Below are 9,685 nucleotides of genomic sequence, written 5' to 3'. Positions count from 1 at the left end.
CAAGTACTGTATCTATATTTTACTTAAGTACTGAGTGTGAGTACTTTTACCACATCTGCCTTTATACTTAAATACTGTACATTTCTGAGTCTGCACTTTTTTGTTTCCTTTTTACTGATGGAAAGGAAGTGACTCAACACTTCTACTTTTACCAGCCATTTTCTTTTACATTTACACTACAACTTAACACTATGTAACCTTTACAAATGACTTTTTTCAGTGCAGAAGGGCCACATGCACGGTGGTTTTACTGCCTTCATGCGGGGTGGGGTGGGCAGTGGGTGCAGAGCGAGGACAGGCTGCCGCATGATTTGAACACAACATTCAGAAAAGGCGAAACGTGCGTTCACGGACTAATCCTTAAAATGTTCGATTCCAATCCGAAGTTTGTATGTCATCTTCTCGGCTCATGATGTTGGATGCTGAATGCGATGCTGCGAGTTTTCGATTGGTTCACAGCGGCGTCGCTCATCGGACTGACAATTTTTTTAAGACCTACTTGCAGCTCGAACCAGCTGATGATACCCAGGCAGTGAACGCGGAGCTTGGGAAGAAGTGTCACATGCAATTTACGCCCCGTCATCGGCGTTTTATTGACCGAGGATTCGCTCTCACCTCCGTCCATTGAGTGAGTGATTTTTCATCATGTCACGACGCATAGGCCTGATTGGGCTTTTTCTCCCCTCTGTCTCCTCACTCTCTCACACACACACGGCTCTTCATTTTCCAATCTCATCCTCTCCAGTGTTCATGACGCCTGCTTGAGCAACCTCACCTCACATCTGTAAGGTAAACACACACACATACATACATACATACATACATACACGCACACGCGCGCACACACAGACGCACACAAAGCATCGTCTCGGATGGCTTTTTTGCATCTTAGTGATGGCTCGTTGAAGGCTTTGAGAATGCTGAGTGATTCGCGCGTCTTTGTCGGCGCAACGTTGTCGTGGACATACTCGGAATATAATGTATGCACCGGTTGCTGAGTAGGCTGAGGGAGAAGCGTGCACAGTGCTGGAATGGTGGCGCGCTCTGCAACGCAGTTAAACTGTGCAGCGGTGTCCGTGCAACATCCCGTACATCGTCTCTTCATCACATTTCTTATCTCTCTCACGCATAACCGCGGGAGGCGTGTTTGTTACATCTACGGTATCAAAGTCATTCTTGATTTCTGGGTATGCAAGACGCACACAAATCAGGACTGTCACGAGGATGTTTCTCCACCTATAGAGCTGCTCAGCTTTTTTTGAAAAGGTTTGTTTAATGGGCTCATACTGTTCAGTGGCAGGAGCATATCATTCGATGGCCTCAATCGCTTCTCCTGGAAGGATATGTGGCAGAGTGGAGAGTGCACTGCATAGGAAGACGCCCACACAGGCGCATGAGCCACATCATCATTAAAAGTGTGTTTTTTGGAGATGATGATCAAGTGTTGGATACATAGCTGTTATTGGGAAGTAACAAATAATCAGTTACTGTACTCAAGTAGATTTTTCAGGTACCTATACTTTGCTTGAGTAATTATTTTACGGATGACTTATTACTTTTACCACCTAGATTTGAAAACAAAGATTTGTACTTTATAATCCTATAAAAAGGGGTTGTCAAAAAACAAAACAAAACAAAACAAAAAACCAAGGACAGCACAGACATGATGACAAAGCGACAGATTCAGGGAAGCAAGCTGTCCCCCAATCCAAAACTGTTTTGTGCTGTCACCTTGAATGTTTTGTCACAAATTTCTTCAGTCAAAACCCCCCCACACTTTTCAAATCTCATCTGAAAAACATATTATTCTATTATTCTAAGTGGATTTTTTTGGTGATTTTTAGAGGGAGCCAAGCCAGGTGTATGAATATCACCCACCCCAAAAACAAACAAACAAACAAACAAACTAACTAACGAACAAGAAAGACAATGCAAGTAGGAGATACACCCTATTAATCAAATAATAATTAAACCAAATTTAGTACCATTACTTTAAATTGATGAATAACTTTGAGAATGTATTTTGTGGCAAAAATTTTATAATTTTTGCATGCGCTGCCTTGGTAAAAGAAAAAAAAAACATGTTGTCTATTGCTTTTATAGTTCGTTGGCTGTAGTGATAAGGTCAGATTAACATCAAATACATATTGTGAGGTTTCTGTGGAAAATGTCCCTGTTGCGTTGCATTGCATTGCATAGTGACCTTATGTAACATGACAATATGTCTCCAGCGCATGACTTTGGATGTAAATAAATGAATAAATAGAATCATACAAAATTTTACTGTACCATCTTACTACTTACAGAAGTTGAATTAGTACCTCTGCTTTAACCAATTCTTTTTCTACACATGTATCTGTAGATTTAAGTACCAAGTGTGAGCACTTTTGTGAGCACAAACCGATGAGACAACGAGGCACATCTGAACAGGACAAGAGTGGCTGGAGGGAGCTGATTTGATGACACAAAGAACAGTGCTGACAAGCGAGAACAGGTGGAGATGAAAACCTAGCCATTAGACATGGAGAAAGGACAGAGGACAACATGACATAACATGAACCAAAACTAAAATGTAATATAAACAAAGTCAACAAAAACACAGCTCATCATAGTACTAGTGCAAATATCTCTCTCTCTCTCTCTCTCTCTCTCTCTCTCTCTCTCTCTCTCTCGCTCTCTCTCTCGCTCTCTTTATATACACACACACATATATATATATATATATATGTGTGTGTATGTGTGTATATTGTTAGGTATTGTAGCAATATGCAATATAGGTGTCTGTGACTCAGGAGGTGTGGTGTGTGGTCTTGTAATACGTATGGATGAGTCACTTCCTGCTCTTCATGCACCCAAGTGCCCTTGAGCGAGACACTGAGGGGCAACTCGGCACAGCTGCTGTTTCCGTGTGAATGAATGACTTTCTCGAGCACCCTTGATGAGGAAAAAAGCTCCAGACTACTACAGCTGGGCAACTGGCGCCCGGGTTCATCATGCTAATGCTGAAACATTGTATAGTATCATGCATTCTTGAGTTCTTGTTCTAGTCCAAAACAAAGCATGCGGCTCTGGCTCATGGGTAGTGTCAGTGCGTTTGTTTTCTTGTCAGCTCAATTTATGTATACGGGTGACATTGACCTTTTGGACTAATCAGTTATTACTTTGTCAGGAGAATTGATCTTCAAGGCACAGTGAAAATGTAACTGTTAATGGCAAACAACTTGATGATATATGGGGGAATATGCTCAAGATACACCGAAAAGAGGTGAAAATCTGTTTGTTTGTTTGTTTGTTTGTTTGTTTGTTTGTTTATTGAACATATATAAAACATACAATAACATGACAAAATGCAAACAAAAATTATGAAAGGAAAATAAAAGTAAGTAATACAAACATCATCACAGTTATATGTTCAAAGGAGTAGGAAGAAGTATAGAACTTATCTAGTCCTACCCCTTTTTGAGCAATAATGTATATTGATCATTTCCAATACCAAAGAAAAGAAGAAATCTAAATTTCATCAAATACTTTTACCCTTTTGTGTACTATGCTTATCTATTGATACACCTTTCGGTTTGTATATATGTATCATTATTCTTTCTACTTTTTATATCAAATGACTCATATTCATTATATATACCACATTTCTTGAATACATTCAATAAGTTGTTCAAAATCCAGAACAAGAACAAACCATAGTATTACTATATTTTATAAGTACCAGTATATAAAATTTATCTTCTTAACTTTGTTTTATGTAGTTTTTTTGTACTAATCTTTTGAATTTGTTTTTGAACTCGTCCAACGATTTACTCATTTTCAGATCCATCTCAAGCTTATTCCACAGATTAACTCCTATTACTGATACACACCTTTGCTTGATGTTTGTTCTTGTTCTGGATTTTTTGTATTGATTAATACCTCTTAGATTATAACAACTATCTCTGATTTCAAAAAGCTTCTGGATATTTTGACAAAGGAGATTGTTATGTGCTTTATACATTAATTGGGCAATTTTGAAGTCAACCAGGTCATAGAATTTCATTGTATTTGATTTGATGAATAGTGGATTTGTGGGTTCGATATATTTAGACCAATTGATTATTCTGATTGCTTTTTTCTGTAGTTTTAAGACAGGGAGTGTGTTTGATTTACAGGCGTTACCCCATATTTCCACACAGTAGGTCATATATGGGAGTAATAATGAGTAATATAATGTGTACAAGGAACTCATATTCAACACATCCTTAGTTTTATGGAGTATCCCGATGGTTTTGGATATTTTCCTTTTAACATTATCAATATGTGGCTTCCAGGATAGTTTGGTGTCTATTACTAGTCCAAGAAACTTATTTTCATAAACTCTTTCTATTTCAATTGAATTTATCTTTATTTTAACTTGGTCTTTAATAGGTCTCGTACCAAAAATAACTAACTTAGTTTTTGTTAAATTTAAAGATAGTTTATTTCTGTCGAACCAGTTTTTTAATTTGGTTAATTCATTTTCCACAGTTTTCAGGAGTTGTTCCATATTTTTTCCACAGCAGTAGAAGGTTGTGTCATCAGCGAATAGGACACATTTGAATTGTTTTGTAACACTACAGATGTCATTTATATATAGAATGAATAATTTTGGTCCAAGCACTGATCCCTGTGGCACTCCATGGGTAATCTTCAGTGAGTTGGATTTTTGGTTGTTGAATTGCACATACTGATATCTATTTTCTAAATAACTTTCAATCCATTTATATGCTATGCCTCTGATACCATATCTCTCTAATTTATTCAATAATATAGTATGATCTATTGTATCGAAAGCTTTTTTTAGATCGAGAAAAATCCCAACAGTGAATTCTTTATTGTCTATATCAGTAGCTATTGCTTTCACAAACTCCATTACTGCCATTAAGGTTGTACGTTTTTCTCTGAAGCCATATTGATTTTCACTTAACAGCCCGTGTTTGTTTATAAAGTTGTCAAGTCTGTGAGAGAATAATTTTTCTAATATTTTTGAAAATTGTGGTAGCAGTGATATTGGTCTATAATTTGTGAATAATTTTTTTTCTCCACTTTTAAAAATTGGAATGACTTTAGCTATTTTCATTTTTGATGGAAAAATACCTGCTTGAAATGACAAGTTGCATATGTATGTAAAAGGTCGCACTACAATTTCTATGATCTGTTTTACTATTGTCATATCAATATTAAAACAGTCAGTTGATTTTTTACTTTTATATGTTTTTACAATATTTAATATTTCATTTTGATTCACTGCAGTAAGAAACATTGTGGAAGAATTTTTTTCTATGTATTTATCTATTTCAAAACAATTTATTGGATCAGGAATTTGTTTTGCTAAGTTGCTGCCAATATTAACAAAATATTCATTAAATTCCTTTGCTATTTGTGCAGTATCCTCAATAATGGTATTTTTATCTTTCATAAAGTACTCCGGATAATCGACTTTACTAGAGCGATTTCTAATTACCTGATTTAAGATTTTCCATATTTCTTGAGTGTTGCTTTTATTTTGCTCCAATAATGTATGAAAATGGTCTCTCTTGCTGGTTCTTATAATGTTTACTAATTTATCTAAACAAAAGTCTTGTATTTTGTTTCAGCTTCTTTGGTTCTGGATTTTAGAAACGATTTGTATAGATTGTTTTTCTTTTTACATGCATTTTCTATACCTTTTGTTATCCATGGCTTACTTTGGTTATTGTACTTTCTGGTGATCTTAATTGCTGGGAAATGCTTGTCATATAAGGAGGTTATGGTTGACTGAAATGTGTCAAACGCAATCTGCAATATAGAGGGAACATTAAAAACAATACAATAGCCCACACACTAATTTTTAAACTAACTTAAATAAATTTATGAAATAACATATAGGCTACCCTGTAAAGTAATTTTCATGATTTGTTTCTAAATATATGGACTTTTTTTGAAGATGAATGCTTAAAACCAAAGCAAAGACTGAGAACAACTTATTACTGAATTGTTACGACATAGGGTCCTATGTTCGGGTGCATCTTTATTATCGTGCCAGAGCAAGTCTAGTTTACGTTGTTTTAGACCATGTTACACCTCGCTGTGCACTCCAGCCCTGAATGCACATCAACACTCCAGCTGTGTACGCTGTAAATTCCAACTGGTGAGCCCCCGATGTTTCCTGACAATTTGGTGACAGAAATTAGACTGCGCTCAGCATAAAAACTGGTGTATCATCAATTTAGTGCCGGGGTAAGTCTAATTTAGATTTTAGACTACTGGTACCTAAAAAGTTAGCATTTTTTTCCCATTATACTGTAAATTCACTTTGCATGCACTGATCTCCTGCATGGACTTAGCGAGTCCTTCCACTATGTAGACCACATGCCACTCTCTGCGTTGAATTTAGAAGGAATGAGCTGGGACCCACTTTGGTTGGCCAGGAGCTGGCTACATTCCCACAATGTCGCACACCACCGCAAACACCCTCTTCCACCTCTACACGTCTAGAAAATGCCCCAAAAAGAAAACTCCTCCCAGACGCACAATTAGACTATGCTTTGCAGCGTCCCTGTTTGTCAGTATTGAGCACCCTGATTCCATCGGTGGGCATCCGTTATAATCGCAAATGACCTAAATAAAACCTTGCGACATTTCTACCACTAAAATGTGCAGTTAGCTGCCTACAACTTCCAAAAAATGTATCTTTCTTGATGTGTTGTGCCATGCATGGCATAACCGGACCGAGCTATTAGCCGCGAGTGGACTCACGGACTGGCTGACTGGCGGACAGGCGTTGGGTCCATCTAGTACTCCACAACCTCGCTCCATGAGCCATATGAAGATCCACACAACAGAGACACTTAAAGGAAAAATGAACTGTTTATTCCGTTCCCTGGCTTGCGAGCTAAGGAGCTTGGGGTCATCCAATACGTAGGCGCCTTGTACGGTGTTGTTGTGTGTGGGTTCCCACATAACAAAGACACACGATTTTGGAGCCTTGTTTTAAATTGTTTTTTTTTTTTTAATTTTTTTTAATCTTTGCAAATTTTTAATTCATTTAAATTTGGCAGGCTTGTGAGCAATAATTTTCTCTGTGTTGTGTCAAATTTACAAGACATTTTTTTTGTCCCTTTACAAGGTCTTTAAATAGTTCAAGGCCAACAGCTCCCACATCTTTTTAACACATTTCATCTTATTAAGACACACTTTACAGAGTATAACTTAGCCCCTGTTCTCATTCTGGCTGTCAAGCTTTGGGGGACTTTCGTATAACATCACTTGGAGGAAATGTGAATAAGACGACATTATTATAGGACTATTGTGGATTTAAACATCCAAATTGAATCAAAGCATATAATTTTTTCCGCTTACGTAATGCTAATTTACAATGTGAAGCACCATAGATAGGCTAACAAAGCTAGCATCGATGTTGTTAGTAGAAAGCTTCAAAGAATTGCTACTTTAACATGGAGCAGCAACTCATACAAACTGCAAATATTTTCTCCTGACTGCAACTTAGTAGTTATGCACCATCCCTGCCTCTTGTTCTTGCTGTGAATGACATTGCATCTACACCATCTCCCCACCCAAAACAAATTTAAATTGCATATGAAATTCTCTCTGGTCAAAATGCTGAGTGGCTAGTAACTCTGGGAAACCAGCAGCCAGAGTGCCTGGTGATGAAAGTAGTTCAACTGTTTAACTTCCATTACAACATTGCACAATCATTATCTAATAACACGTCATAAGAATATAAAGCTTTAAATAAAATACATCGTACTCAGCAAAAATGCATGTAAATTGTAGACAAACTCCATTGTCTTTTGCTAGTAGCAGTGATCACTTGTAGACCGACATAGTTATGTGGCTACTGTGAAAGGGGCAAATAAATCCTTTACCGCCAAGCAAGCCAGCTGCAAGCGTTCTTTGACTTAGCCTCACAATGTTCAGGTTTTCTTTTCTTTTTCGAAAAAACAACCTTGAAAAACAATTTTCAGTCACGTAAAGGTGTCCGCTTCATGGAATGAATACCACACGAATGGCTGTGAACCAATCAGAGGACGGAAAAGTGCTGACCTACCCGAAAGGATTCATGCAGGCCCTCCTATACTGAATCTGAAATCTGTATGTTTCAGATTCCTAAAAAAAGAAAAAAAAATTCTCATTCTTTCAAATGTATGGGGCCTGCAATCCTGCGGCTGATGGCCTTGGGAAGTGTACACCGATATAGCAAAAAGAAAATAATAACAATAACCCACAAATAACTTTGAGATGCGCAAGGTGGAATGAAGACAAAAGACTGCTGGAAACAAAATTGTAAAATATTTTACAAATGAATACAATGTTTTAAATGCAGGTCAGTACTTTTGATGTTTCAGTCCGCAGAGAAGGCCTGAAGGCACACCATAAAAGACAATCACTTAAAAATACCTGATATAGTGATTTCACCAAAAAATGGATGTAGAAATTAGGTAAGTAATTCTAATATCCTAATTGCCACCCCTTGTGCCTCAGCCTGATGAGATTGAAAGGGACAGGGAAGGTTCAGTGTGCGGAAGACATCCTAAAGTCACCCATGATTTATAGATGTCCTCAAGGAAATGCTGCATCTCTGTACATTTTCATGTCCTAGTTAACCACCATCTGGAGCAAGGATGTGACATTCTTTATGTAGGGAATTACACAAAGAAGTGGAACTTGAACTGATCCCTTCGAGAACTGGCATTTGAAAAAAAAAGACAACTGGCATGATCATGAGAATTCATCACACTCATTATTTTTCTATATAAAACAAAACCTGTAAAAGAAACTGTCTTGAAATCATTAAACAATAAACACTCAATTGTTTTCAAATACAGTTTCTACCAATGAAGCTTTAGTACCCTTCGTTGAGGCAGCTGAAGCCAACACTAACAGAGAAAAAACGCTTCAGCTTTTGGAGAAATGCAAAGTCAATTTGCTCAGTGCTGACAACCAATGAAAATCTTTACATTCTGAAAGAGACACGTTAACTTGGCCAACCAGGGAGCACTTCACTCTTCATTTCGCAACAGTCTGTGTTCCATTTACAATGAGATTTGTTCCTGTTTAGCTTGCAACAGTTTGTATCAGACTTTGCCTCGTTTTCTTCAAACAAGACAGTTGTGTCCTGCTGCCTGAAGTACTCACACTTAAGTAGGAGTGCAGATACTGTGTGTGTGTGTGTGTGTGTGTGTGTGTGTGTGTGTGTGTGTGTGTGTGTGTGTGTGTGTGTGTGTGGGTATATATATATATTAGGGTGGTCCACATTTTCATGGCAAAAAAAAAAGTTTGTCGGATTCGTCGGGCCGGGTCGGAATTCTTGTCGATACTATGGGACAAGGTTCTGTGCAAAATTTCATTCCGATCTGATGATATTTTCCCGTCCCGCAAAGCGGCCAAAGTTTCCACCATAACAACTGGTCTCAATAGGGTGAACATGTGTATGTTAACCGTGTATTTTGCCATGCGTGACACTGGCTGGGCTGAATGTTGCCCGAACGATCACCTCCTGACTAACTAACCATTCCATCGCTGCTCTCAGCAGCCGGAGACAAACTCAAACGCACGCCTAACACACAACGGTCACCTACTGGCGAGCTAATATCTTTCAATTGAAGTCGAGAATCGCCGGAATTCTTACTGGACGCTGAGCTGAGGACGCTTTTCGACA

At 37.8% G+C, this 9,685-nt stretch overlaps 1 protein-coding gene across 2 annotated transcripts in view; it reads left to right on the top strand.

The window, feature by feature from the left end:
* The first annotated feature begins 304 nt into the window (after window positions 1-304).
* Window positions 305-9,685, top strand: part of cdkl5 (cyclin dependent kinase like 5) — a 36,628-nt gene continuing 27,247 nt past the window's right edge. Inside the window, exon 1 of one of the 2 annotated variants that reach the window (XM_019886756.1) lies at window positions 305-628. The gene's annotated coding sequence lies outside the window, so the exon portion shown is untranslated. Of the gene's footprint in view, window positions 790-9,685 lie in introns of both variants that reach the window. The other variant, XM_019886755.1, reaches the window with a different exon arrangement.

Source organism: Hippocampus comes, unplaced genomic scaffold, assembly GCF_001891065.2.
Source record: "Hippocampus comes isolate QL1 unplaced genomic scaffold, H_comes_QL1_v1.1 scaffold261, whole genome shotgun sequence".
Classification (NCBI taxonomy): Eukaryota; Metazoa; Chordata; class Actinopteri; order Syngnathiformes; family Syngnathidae; genus Hippocampus; species Hippocampus comes.
Note: the sequence above shows the minus strand (reverse complement) of the source record. Positions and strands in the feature narration are given on the sequence as shown.